The 13,607-nt window shown below is 38.1% G+C and overlaps 1 protein-coding gene across 12 annotated transcripts in view; it reads left to right on the top strand.

Annotated features, from left to right (window-relative positions):
* The window catches only part of plcb4a (phospholipase C, beta 4a), a 568,665-nt gene that overhangs the window by 176,366 nt on the left and 378,692 nt on the right, over positions 1-13,607 (top strand). For 10 of the 12 annotated variants that reach the window (XM_072265513.1, XM_072265515.1, XM_072265523.1 and 7 more), the window contains one exon: positions 6,691-6,756. The exons of the other annotated variants lie outside the window; for them this stretch is intronic. The gene's annotated coding sequence lies outside the window, so the exon portion shown is untranslated. The remainder of the gene's footprint in view (positions 1-6,690; positions 6,757-13,607) is intronic. 12 annotated transcript variants of the gene reach the window in all.

Raw genomic sequence — 13,607 nt, 5'->3', positions numbered from 1 at the left:
TGGTGTAACTTATTTGAAAATTATCTTTGATTCAGCAGATTACACTGGACTGGACAAGAAATTTTTTCAAGTGTTGCTTCCTCAGAATTTTTTGTGATTATGATGAACCGCTTGAAACGGAACACAAATAAATCACATAGGAAATGGAGAGCCAGGAAAATAACTTTTATCGTATATAATGTGTTTAATTGCATAATGGTGCTGACGCTTTGCAATAGTTCAACTAAGCTAAAAAGTTTTGTTGATGCTTTTATTTGTACTTAGTGTTTGCGGCTTCATGCTTAAGTGTCCAACAATAATCAGCCGGCATTGATGGATTTCAGTTCCCCTGATACTGTTTCTCCATTACCGCAATGTTCTGTTGAAACCTTTCACCATGCTTATCCCTGACGGTGCCAAGATTTGCAGGGAAGCAGTCTAAATGGGAGTGCACAAAATGAATCTTCAGAGGTGCATTTATTATCAAAGCATGCAACTCTGAAATTCTTCTCCAGATAGCAACAAAACCAAGAAAGAAAAGAATGGTAGCACGTTCATCAGCACCTCCCCCCAGACCCTCCTCCCCAGAAAAAAAAACAAACAAAAATAGAATAGGCACACCGACCCCCAAGTTCTCCTCCCCGGCGTATAAAGAAAGAACAAGATGAAAAATATGGAATGTAAAAAACTGTAAATTTAAAAAAATAAGTCTATGGTACAAGTCCATATCCAAAGTGCAAGAAACCTGGGTAACATTCTCCAGCCACAGTGACAGTCCTTTCCCTTTCCATAGCAGAGAGATTCCCACCATCAATCAAAAGGTAGTCTCCCTTCACTGGACCAGAGCGATTCCCACCAGCAACTTCTACAAATACCCTTTTTGTGCAAGGCCTTGGAGATTGTGGAGCCATGAACTTCATCTCCAGTTGTAGCCACTGACTTCTGCAGCTCACTCAGAGTGACTGTTGGTGTCACAGTAGCCTCCCTTACAAGTGCCATTTGTCAGCGACTAAGTTTAGAGGGGCGGCCTGACTGAGGCAGTGTGGCTGTGCTTTTGTATTTTTTCCGCTTTTTCATGATGGATTGCACTGAATTCCAAAGCCTGTTCAGTGCCTTTGAGACGTTCTTGTACCCTTCCCAGGATTTGTGCTTTTCTGTTATCACTTCCAGGTTTTTTGGGCTATGGTTTTGGCAACAGAACTACTTTTAAAAATTCTTTTGCCTAAACGAAACCATCTGCTGCAGAGTGCTGAATGTGGTTCAAGTGCAAGTTTATTGTCATTCAACCGTACACATGTATCCAGCTAAACAAAACATGGTGCAAAACAGAGTACATATAGTCACACACAGCACATATAGTTATGATCCACTATGTACAGTCACAAAACAATATCAGCAAAAGTCCCTGTGTGGCATGTCCTGAAGATTGATCATGCATGGGATGTTGTCCTAGAGCCACATTTCTGCAAGAATGAGCACTCAGTACTTCCAGTTCTCGCCCAGCGTCAGTGTAGACAAAGGTAATCCAGTTTGTTTCAGGGAACAAGTATTGTAGAGCAGTATTGATGGGAGAGCTGAAAGTTTTAATTTGAATCCCTTATGCTGGTTTGCTAATTAAATTTTTTTTCTGCACATCCCTTCGTTTCAGACTAGGACGAACATACTTGCAGTCATCTCCAAAATATCCGAGTATACAAGAGCTGAGGAAGCCTCAGGTCTCTTTTATATTTAGCGAAGTCTTTATTTGCCAGATAGCTCTTCTTCCTCATGCAGCTCAGTGATTATAAAAGAATAGAGGAATATCTGTTGAAGGATTCATGGCAGGTCCTTTAACTCAATGTTATTTTCTAGCCTTATCCTTAAATTCATTTAATGCTCAGTAATGTTGACCTCTCGCTTGAATGAACACAATGACTCATCAGCTCATCAGCAGGGGAAATGACCAAAGGTTCATCATATGAAGAAGTTTTTTTGTCTCTCAGTTCTAAACGTCCTTCCCCTAATTTTGAAACTCTGCCCTAGTCCTAGACTACTCATTCACGGGAAATGTCCTCCCTGCACCTGACCTGTCAAAACCTTGTAGCTATTTTCCCAGCCATCTATATTAGGCTAATGTGTCAACAATACACTGTATTTCCCCTGTTTCTTAAAAAGCAGATTCATATTTTCAGTCTTTCAATCTGCAGAAACAACTCTAGAATCTATAGAATTTGGGATGATGATTACCAGAGCTACCTCTTTCAAATTCCATAGTGTAAATTATTAGACCCATTAGGATTTATCAGCTATTAGGTTAAACAATGCCTTCAGTACTCCTTATAAAAACTAATATTTAGTTACCTCTTGATCCTTGTTCTTGACTGTCCCTGGATGTTTCAAAATATATGCCCCCAGCCAGAAATAAAAACAAAAGGCCAGTAATTTTTGTGGTGGCAATGACTTTTTCCTGAATATGGAGATCAGAAATCTGAACCTTATTCACTTGACACAGACATTGTCCCAGCAAATGATAACCCATGCATGGACAAATAAGCATACCAGTAAGGTGCTTTTCCCTTAATCCTGTGCATCTAAGTTACTGGATCACTTGAATAAGGCCAGAGACAATGATACATAAGACATGACATTACTAGTCCCTGTGCTTTTTCCTTCTGTGAACAGAGTAATGTTATTCTGGCTATTCATTCCATTGACTGAATTTCTGTGTTACTAATCTGGCACCTCATCAATAAATGTAGAAAGAAAATGAGAGGGAAATATGAATACAGAGATAACATGCTTTATTGATATTCTTTTTGAATACTCCAGTTCGCACAGCAGTGTCAGTGACCACAGCCCTCCTACACTAATTGGTTTCTTTTTTTTAGCCCACCAGAGTGTTTGGCCTGAATTAGAATCATGCTGGTGTTTGCTAATGATTTGCATAATCGGTGGCGTTGCTGCCAGATAGTCCAAATGTGTAGGAATTTGCTCCAAATTACAGAGTGTTTATTCAAAATCAGATTTTGTAGTCTTAGTTTAAAAATAGTAAATGTCGATATTCACTGAAACATTCAAGGAATATTGCATTCAGGAATGAGTGAAGAATAAATGAATTAAGGTAGCAATTCTGCCTGATGCAAATAGTTGAAAATATACTATAGAAGAAAAATTTTAATAACTTGGAATTAGATGGTTTTGGAATGGGAAGTACATATAGTAAATATATACATTTGAAGTGTACTTGGATTTGGTTTTGAAAATCAAAAAGAAGCAGATGCTGGAAATCTGAAGCAAGAAGAATTGGAAACACTCAGCAGTTCACACAGCATCCGTGGAAAGAGAAACAAAAGCCTGGACTTGAAGCATTTACTCTCTTCTGCTTTCCACTGCTGCTGCTTGACCTGCTGTGTGTTTCTATCATTCCCTGTTGTTTTATTTGATTCTTCTACAGATAGTCAAGATTTAGGATATTGTTCTCTGATGTTTGCTGAAACCCTACTGGCCTTGACACAACACTGGTGTTATGTATCACTGGAATCATCAACATGAAAATGATGGTAACTGTCAATCAGTCAAATTTAATGGAAATTAAAAACAGAAAACCTACAGCACACTACAGGCTGTTCGGCCCACGATGCCGTGTAGAACATGTACTTGCTTTAGAAATTATCTAGGGTTACCCATAGCCCTCTATTTTTCTAAACTCCATGTGCCTGTCCAGGAGTCTCTCAAAAGATCCTATTGCATCCACCTCCACCACTGTTGCCAGCAGCCCATTCCAAGCAAACAACACTCTCTGCGCAAAAAAATCTACCCCTGACATCTCCTCTGTACCTAATTCCAAGCACCTTAGAACTGTGCCCTCCCCTGTTAGCCATTTCAGCCCTGGGAAAAAGCCTCTGACTATTTGCACAATCAATGCCTCTCATCATCTCATTAGACACATTTTTTGATAAGAAATGTATTTGGAATCTTTTGAGGGCATGCAGATGAGTTAAGGAGCTGGCAGGTGATAAATTGATAGCCAAATGCCAAAAGACTACTTAAAAGGAGAATGACAGAAGATGGGATAAATGGGATGTTCAGTGCAAGAGTTGAAGCCAAGAGGATTTGAATAATGAAAAGGCAAATGCTGCTAGGTACAGGGTGATACTAATGTGACTGGTTTACAATGAACAAAGTGGGCTTAGTGGCGATGAACATTGCAAGAGCCAGAATTGTTATCTGAAATTGTTTAACTTAATATTGAGCGGAAAGGTGATAATATAAAGAGCTATAGAGTAATACAGCATGGAAACAAGCCATTTGGCCCAACTTGCCCAGGCGGACAATTGTACCCACCAAGGTAGTCTTATTTGCAATCCCTTATCTAATCAAAAGGTGATGTTGTGTATCTCATATTTGCATTATGCTCCAAAGGATAGTGGAAGAGATTATTGATATCATAAGAGTGGGCAAAGAGTTGAAATGCAAGCTTGTTTTTTGAGTCGAGGTATTCTGCTGACCCAACTGCTGATGCTGTCTAGACTGTAGAGGAGAAGTCGATCTTAAATGATGCATTTACTAAGTGGGTGAGTGGGCTGGTGGGAGACAATTTTGTTTCACCTGAAGAGTTTCTATGCAGTGATTGAGGAAGGGAGATAAAATAGTAGGATTACACCTCTTCTACATGCATGAGAAGGTGGCAAAGAAATTAGAGTGCATGTTAGGGCTGGTGAAGGAGTTAACTAATGTATGAAGGAGGGAAGTGTCTCCTTAGAATGCTGAACAGGGAAGAAAAGAGTGTTTGGTGGCATTGCCATTATGCAGATGCAAAAAATGGGAAAAGGTACATTGATAAATTTGGAGACTGATAGAGTGAAAGTTGGATACAACCAGAATCCTGTTATGGTTTTCAGAGAGACGTGAAAGGAAGTGCAAGATATGAAATGGGAATGGTCAAGAATCTTGTTAACCATGGTAGAGAGGAATTCTTGTACGACAATAACATAGCTCAGGTCAGAAGTGAAAATATGGTAAGTGAGATAAACAGAAAAGATGTATCTGAGATGGGGAAACTAGGTAAATGGAATAGAGTTTGCACAGGAAGCTAAATGGAAGGAAATATAGTCATGGTAGCTGTGGGAATCAATAGGCATGTAGTGAATATTATTTTCTACCTTACCTCCAGAAATGGAGGTAAATAAGTTGAGGAGTTGTTGGTAAGAATCGCGGAATTTCCATGTGAATAAGGAATTAAAGTGTAGATGAAATTTTGTTGTTCGGGGTGAAAGCAAAAAACATAATTGATATCAGCTTTTATTTTCTTGGAAGGCACGTACAGTATTGAGGGAAAATTTGTCTTGCAGTGACAAATTCAATTAGAAAAAGAAAGATTGTGGTGAAGCATACTGAATTTGCTTATCAGCATGAAAGATTGGAAATGTCCTTTCTGTACCTCTCTTGTTAAGTGGAGGAGGTGTAGAGTTGAAGAGTGATTGGATGACCATGGTGAAAATACAACTGATGGGAGCAGGAAAGTGGAAAGAATGAAGAACATGTGAGAAACTGCAGAACATGTCACAGAATGAATTAATCTCTGCAAGATGGACCTTGGATCACCAAATAATAAATGTTAACTGCTACTGTGAAGTTGTGAGGTATATGGATCTTGTTCACCCTTCCCCACACTTACTCCTTTGCTCTAACTTCCATAGTGGTTTCGTCTTATTTATTTGAGGTGGAGTTGCTTTGTGAGTTTTTTTTTAATATGGCTAACATTGAAGAACTCCAGGTAGGTTATATTTCTTAAATTTCACTGACATCAGCCTACCTCAGATTAATTGTTAGGATGGTGATTTCTTGTATTAGAAAAATGTAATTTAGTTTGATTGACAATTGTTGCAAATGGGGTGTGGCCAGAAAGGGGATCGGACTAAAGCATGTAAACAGCAAGGTTGCTGCTGGATCAGTGGTTTGAGTTTGTCCTGGGAAGAAAGTTCATAACTTGAGCATAAGGGAGCTAATTCTGAAAATTTTCATTAAATTTGCTGTCCAAATGAGCAACAGACAATTCAAACAGGATCTACCTTGAAATACTATTTATTGTCCATTGGTTGATTTTTAACTATATTGTGGGCTGACTTTGTTGGAAGAGATTTCAGAAATGAGCTTTAGCAATCTGCCGTCCTGACTTGCATGAGCCTATTGATCTGTGTGCAGCATCTGTGAGAAACTGATACTTTGCTAAGCATAAACATGACAGCTTTCAAACTGACCCAATTCTGAAAACGAATGGAAGTTGGTTCAAAGTACTGGTTGGATCAAGAAAGTCCTGTTACTAACAGTTTATTTTGTTAAATATTTATGTTTTTGATGTTCATACTGTGGTTTTACTGATTAGGTTGGCTTCCTTACTGAGGTTTGCGTTATGTTAACTATTGTTGGGACTTGACCACACATAACTGATGATAACTACATTTATTTCATGAATTGGTTTAGTCACTATAATTTGAACTTGCCAAAAATAAATGTAAGCTGACAGTGGTTTTGAAGCCAATCTTGGTCTCTACTCTTCAATTAAAACAAAATTTAATTTTCTTGAATGTCAGATGATGTTTTTGAAATGTAATACAGTGAATTTGATTCTACAAAAGGCTACTGGTTTAAAGCTTGTAATTATGTGCATTTGTTTTTAGAGACATCTTTACAGAGTATATTTTCATTGAATCTTGTTTTGAATTTTTACAGAGAAAAACAACCCATGACACATTTGAAAAAGTAAAACAGATTCATCCAAGCATAGTACATTTTTAGGTAAGCAACATTTAAAAAAAAATCAAAGAGATAACAGCTTTCAAGCATTTGTCCTTGGTTTTAACAGAAGGTGCTAGAAAAACTCAGCAGTTCAGGTAGAACTGAAAATGGGTGTTCAGTCTAAAATGTTAACTACGTATTTCTATGGATTCTACTTGATCTGCTGAGTGTTTTTAACACTTTCTCTTTTTGTTTCAGAATTGCATCTACAGCTTACTTTTGATTTCCTTAGCTATTGTTAGCTGTAACGCTGCTGTTGCTGTACATTATGCACAAAGCATTGTGCAGTTCGGTTCTTCTTTGTGTGTTTTAGCTATCTGTTGGCATTGAATGTTCTGTTTGGCAAATCCTTGGGGTAGGGCAGCTTGAAATAAGCAATTGCTCTGCGTGCACAATGCTGAATAAAATGCTGTTCCAAGGTCCTATGTGTGCTCATGCCTGCTCCCTACAGACTTGATTTGGTACATATTTATTGCGATGGGAGGAATTTCTTTTACCATCACATGAAAATTTTGCTGTGTATCCACCTGAAATGAAAGTTCCAACATAACCTCAGATTGGAAAATTATGGTCCTGAACTTGGTGACTGAATTTCACTTGAAGGTCTACCAGGACAAATCAATTAGGGGTTTTGAGGGTTTGTATTGCTTCCAATAAAACCAATGTAGAACTGTACTAACTTCTGGGCTTCTGGAATTCATGTCCTGAGCGTAACTTCCAGTCCCTAACTGTGCATTGGCTCTGACTCCTAGGAATTAGTTTTTGCCTGGCATTCATTTGCCTCCTGTGTTAAATGAGCTGTAGTCAGAAAAGGAGCCAAGTTTAGTCGAGGTTAACTTGGACCAGTGCGAATTGTTCAAAACTTCCTGTATTGAAAACCAGGCTAAAACAGTGTTTTTTATGTCCTGTTCTTTGGTGTTTGAAATAGAGCAGGATTATGATAATCTTCACTCTTTTAATGTAGAAGTCATGCAGGCAGTTAAATTATGGTACTTTACTCATCAATATTTTGTTAGAGCATCTGCTGTTATAAGCAACAAAAAGCATTCTTTAATTGCAACTGGTGTGACCTCAATATACTCGAGTAACCAATGTTGGCAAATTAACTGAAATTATCCTTAAATGGTAAGTTTCCTCGTCAATACCTCTGCACTAAAATAAGTAAGCCAAAAGTAATCTGGCAGTTTCTCATCCTCCATTTTTACAGGCATGCCTGACTGCAGATGTGTAGCATTTTCAAATTAGCTAATTCTATTGAAAGGAAATTAAAATTTTGTGAAATAAGGTACAAATGTGTGTTTCAATGAAAGTTTCTTGAGTAGCCGTGATTATGAACATAATTTAGTGCTTCTTCCAAAGTTATAATATGAGATGCTGAGGTGCCTTGTCCCTTTCCACTAGGCTCCCTTGAATACCAGCAGCTATTGTTTGGGAGCTGTTTTGGGTACAAGTTGCTGGAGTGATTTTTTAAGGAAAAGTTTGTCCACGTGTCAGCAAAAGCTATCTTTTCAAAGACATTAGTTCTTCAGAAATCCAGATGCTAATAAGTAGACTATAAGAAACAAAGATGAATGGGGGATCTCTACAGAATAGGTGACCTTTGAATCTTTGAAAGGTATGGTAGCAAAAGACTTTTGAAGTGATTTTCTTTAGTGTCTCTCACTGAGAATTTTTTCAAACCTTGTCAATTTTTCTCTTTCAGTATTTCCCTTTTCAATGACATTATTTCATTTCTGTAAATGCAGCCCTGATTGTAGGAACTCAGTGCAAAATGCATAATTTTCATATTCTTTGGTCTTCTAACAATCAATTTAACTGCAGTGCTGTGATGTTGAGAATTATAATATTTACAATACACTAAGGAAAACAATTTCTCATCATTTAAGAACTTAAGAAATAGGAGCAGGAGTAGGCCAATTGGCCTGTGGAGCCTGCTTCACCATTCAATAAGATCATGGCTGATCTGACCATGGACTCATCTCCACCAACCTACCTTTTTCCTGATAATCCTCAATTCCCCAACTATGCAAAAAAATTTATACAACCTTGTCTTAAATATATTTACTGAGGTAGTTTCCACAGCTTAATTGGGCAGATAATTCCACATATTTGCCTCTCTTTTGGGAAAAGCAGTTCCTTGTCTTCTGTGTCTTAAATTTACTTCCCCAAATCTTGAGGCTATATCCCCTGGTTTTAGTCTCACTTACCAGTGGAAACCACTTTCCTGCCTCTCCCTTATCTATCCCTTCCATTATTTTATATGTTTCTATCAGATCTCCTCTCATCCTTCTGGATTCCAGCAAGTACAGTCCCAGGTGACCTTGCCCTCTGATTTGAGCTAATACCCCAACTTAAGTAAGAAAAGGATGTATCCTCTCTGTTAACCTTTCAAATTCCTGTACATCTCAATGCAATAACCTCTCAGTTTTATAAGTTCTGTTGTGTTTGGTTAATTCCCTCTGCAGAATCCAAGATGACACCAGCCCTGTACAGTTACACTCTATCCCTTTCTGTTTAAGAATAACTTGATACGTACCTTCCCAATGGTTGTCTGGACTAGCATTTTATTGTTCGTGTCTCATTCAAAATGATCATTCAGGCAGGCTTGAGGGCTCTGGTGGCTTATTCTTGCTCTTATACTCTTGCACAATCACCAGATCTCTGTTGGCATGTGTGTATAAGTCCTCCACTGTTATAACTATTCTGTTCTACCTAACAAAGTGCATAACTTATCTGCAGTGTGTTTGCATGCTTGCTTAAATACTTGCAGGTTCATATGCTCATGGTTGCTTTCCCTCCCACCTGTGCATCATCTGCAAACCTAGATGTGTTATATTCACATTATTAATTCAAATTGTGAACAGCTGAGGACCCAGTGCTGATTCCTCTTAACAACCTATTACTGACACAAGCAGCCTTACAGGCAAAGTCAGTGCAATGAATTATTTTAAGTGGGCGAGGTTCCCATTTTGCTTCCACCTTGCCAAGTCAAGGGAAGTCCTGCGCTGCCATTAAATAATGTGTTTGTAGATTAAATTGATTTCTTATATTCAAAAATTTGGTTAATCTTAAAAGTCAGCTATTTTCCATGTATTTTTGCAATAGTTTTACAAAGTTGGAAAATTTGCAGCTGGGTAATTTGTATCCTTTCTATGGACAGTAAACATGGAGTTGATAATGTTATGGTATATTTGAAGTTATAATGTAAACTATGTTGTCATGTATGTAAGCATTGTTCTCTAGTCTTTTGAGTACAGAAATTGACATTGGCATTCTTGTGGAGTACTGTGTATTGAAAAATTTTTAACTCTTAGATAAAGCATTAAATAGAACTGTAGCTACAAAGCACTGGAGGGACACTGCACAAATTCTTCCAAAGAAATCAAGGATAATGCAGGTTTGTGTTCTCTTCTTGGCCAAATTCCTCAGCAATAGGACCATAATTATGTCAATTGGCTCTGATGCATGCTAGAAACAGGAGTTCTGCAAGGAACAGTCTACTCTGACTACAGTGGGAAGAAGTTAGCAGATGGAGAGCAGAAACAAAACAGAAATCTTGTAAAAGTATAATGTTCCCCTGACTTAATGGAATCCTTGGCCAGTGGATGCCCAGAACATAGAAGGCGTAGTCAGGATGGTGTGAGAACTTCCACTTGCTGGAATACTCAGAAGTCTACAATGTGAAGTAAAGCTCTATTCTCTTTTACAAGTGCCTCCTGATTCATCTGAGACACAGTCTTCAGGTCCTGTATTGGCCTCAGCAGTCTCTCTGAATTCACTGAAAGCAGGTTACCCTCAACTCAAAGAGACTGCTTCAGAATCAGAGTAAAGCAGGTTATCCTCAATCCTGAGGGACTTGTTTTTGAAGAAGGGAGGATACCTGAATTTGAGGCATCTTATGAGCAAGGCAAATAACTTGAAAGCACTATTAGAAGCACACAATATAATATTTTATCTACAATTGAAACATGGCTTAAAGAAGGGCAAAACTGGCTGCTTAACATTCCTGATTTGTTTTTTCACAGAGAATAGAGAAGAAAGTAAAGAGCTTGTTAATATTGGGTGAAGAACAATCGCTGCTGTGGATAGGGATGAAATATTAGATCATCAAACAAAAAATATATGGTTGAGTTAAATTTTGGATTTATCCTTGGAGAATGTGGCTGGGCAACATAAGGATTAACATGGTGTGAGGCTGAATTCAATTAGATTTATTATAGTTATGTGATGGAATAAAGGTAAAGTAGGAGTAAAGATTCTAAAGAAGGTAAGGCTATTTTTTTTAGCTGAATAGGATGTCAGACTGGAAACACATAGGGAAATTGGTCTCAGACATTTAAGGATATTGAAAGGGATTATTGCAAATGTGTTATACAGAGTAAAAGTCTTGTGGAGTGGTGAAGTGGGGGATATTGCAAGACGTAGAACCTGATTGGTCAAGATATACACAGGAAAATAGACAGGGCTAGAAGGGGAAGTTTGTGAAGGACAACAGAAGAAAGGCTCGAGTACAGGAAGTCTAGAAGTGAATGTAAAAAGGCAATTGAAGCAATGAGGAACTGGTACAGAAGATTTACAAGAATGTTGCCAGGCTTGGAAATGGTACCTTTAAAGAAAGATTGCTGAAAACCATGGTTTTGGAGCAGCGAAGGATATGAAAAGGCTGAAGAGAGAACTATAAAATTGTGAGGGCCCTAGACAGAGAAAATAGGGAGAGCCTTTTTCCCTCAACAGTGCAGCCAAGAACAGATTTAAAGTAGAAGGACTAGAAATGTGGTAAGGAAAATGTTTTCATCCAGAAGATAGTTTGGGTCTGAATCTCACTGTCTGAAATTGACTGCACTTAAACCGTGCTCCGTGAAGTACATAAGGAGGTAAAACTGCAGTGCTATAGATGTTGTGCTAGAAGCTGGGGTTAGGGTATTTGACTAGCACAATCGTGATGGGCAGAATGGGTTTCTACTGTTTTGTATGTTTGGTATTGCTGTTTGAGGGAGTTTTCAGTGTGCATGCTACCCTGCTTCCTATGTTACAACACTGATTAGAGTTCAAAAATGTACTTGGTGACTCATAGCTGTGGAAAAGATGTGCTTTCCCGTATCAAAGAAGAAATTTGTTTTGGAGTGGACTTCATGAAGATATTTAAAAATTTGTTGATTTAACATTTAAAGTACTGATTGGCCAAGAAATACTTCCCTTTTTTTAAATGATTAGGATTAGTAAAAGAGTCTAGTCCGATTGAAGATTTTCTTGAACGAGATACTCTGTTGTTCTAGTTTTCTTTGGCTTATTCAATTTCTGGCTTATGAGGAGGTTCATACATATGAGACTCAAAAGCACGAATTGTGACACAGCAATTGAGCCAGAGTTTCTACTTATTTGGCTTCCGATATCACAATGTCTCACATATTTAAGTTCACAGAACAGAAGTACAGAAAAGTAAGTGGGGGATAAAAAGAAAACTTGGCACTTTTATGGTGTGTTTCACAATATCAGGATGTTCCAAAGCGCTTTGCATCCAGTATGTTTGAAGTGAAGCTTCTGTTGTAATGGAGGAAACTCAGCTGTCAATTAATGCACTGCCAGGTTCCACAGCAGAAACGTGTGAATGAACAAATAATTTAAAATATTACTGTTCTCAGCTGAGAGATGAACTTTGGTCAGGATACTGGGGAGAACTCCCCTATATATTTTTCAACAATATCATGTCTGTGTGTGTGCTCACCTAAGAGGCCAGTGAGTTTTGTTTAATGTGTCATTTTAAATGTGACACCTCTGAGAATGCGCACTGCCCCAGAATCTCAGGTCGATGTCAAAACACGTTTCTAGCCAGGACTTTGGTGTAGCTAAGTGTGTGTAAGAATGTTGCTGGATTTTAACCAGCACAGATAATACACCTTGAGATTTTGGTTTTGCCTTTTGTCTGTTCACCTCGGACATCACTTGGTCAATATGTATTTCTTGCTCTCTGTTTCTTAGTTCAGAAGGGCAGTCACCTGGAATTGGATTATTGATTTTGGGTTCTAATGGTTAGACTTGTGGAACCACCGCACTAGAGGCACTGAATACCTCCTTCCTCTTATTTTTCACCTTTGATTATAGTCAGTTCTAATATGTGAGCCTTCACCCTGCAAATAAATATGAGATCCTTCATTAGTGATTTTAAAGGAATGCATACTTGGCACTCCAGTCCATTCACAGCAAACACCAATCTTTGGTTTGGAATATTATTTTTCTTTTAGTTTGACTCTATTTCTGGAAAACTGACTTTCCAGTCTGAGCTTCCATCTCAGTTCCTGAAAGGAAGTGACCCTTCAAATTGTAATACTCCAGCATACTGCATAGCATTAATTACTGGTAGGATACTTTCTTAAGGAGATATGCCTGCTGTCAGACTTTTGCCTCCGCACCATACTCGGTGATACACTATCCATGTAAACATGGAAGCCAGAAATGCCCTGCAATTCTTCTTTTTCTCCAAACCCAATTCATAACTTGGCCCTGGACCATCTAAACAGTAAGGGAGGCTTTTACTTTTTAAACCTTGGATATGAACTTGTGAAGATGAACAGATTTCACAGACTTAGCAAGTGCTGCTTTGTCACAGAAATCTTCAGATGTGATTTGTAACTTTCACCTACAGTGGTGCTAGAAAGTTTGCGAACCCTGAAGAATTTTCTTTATTTCTGCACAAATATAATCAAAAATGTGATCAGATCCACGCAAGTCCAAAAGCTAGATAAAGAGAACCCAATTAAATAAATAACACTAAAAATACTTGTTCATTTACTTATTGAGGAAAATAATCTAATATTGCATGTATTTGGTGGAGAAAAGTATGTGAACCTTTG

Source organism: Mobula birostris, chromosome 8, assembly GCF_030028105.1.
Source record: "Mobula birostris isolate sMobBir1 chromosome 8, sMobBir1.hap1, whole genome shotgun sequence".
In the NCBI taxonomy this organism is placed as follows: Eukaryota; Metazoa; Chordata; class Chondrichthyes; order Myliobatiformes; family Myliobatidae; genus Mobula; species Mobula birostris.
The sequence above is the reverse complement of the archived record's forward strand: the minus strand, read 5'-3'. Positions and strand labels throughout refer to the sequence as shown.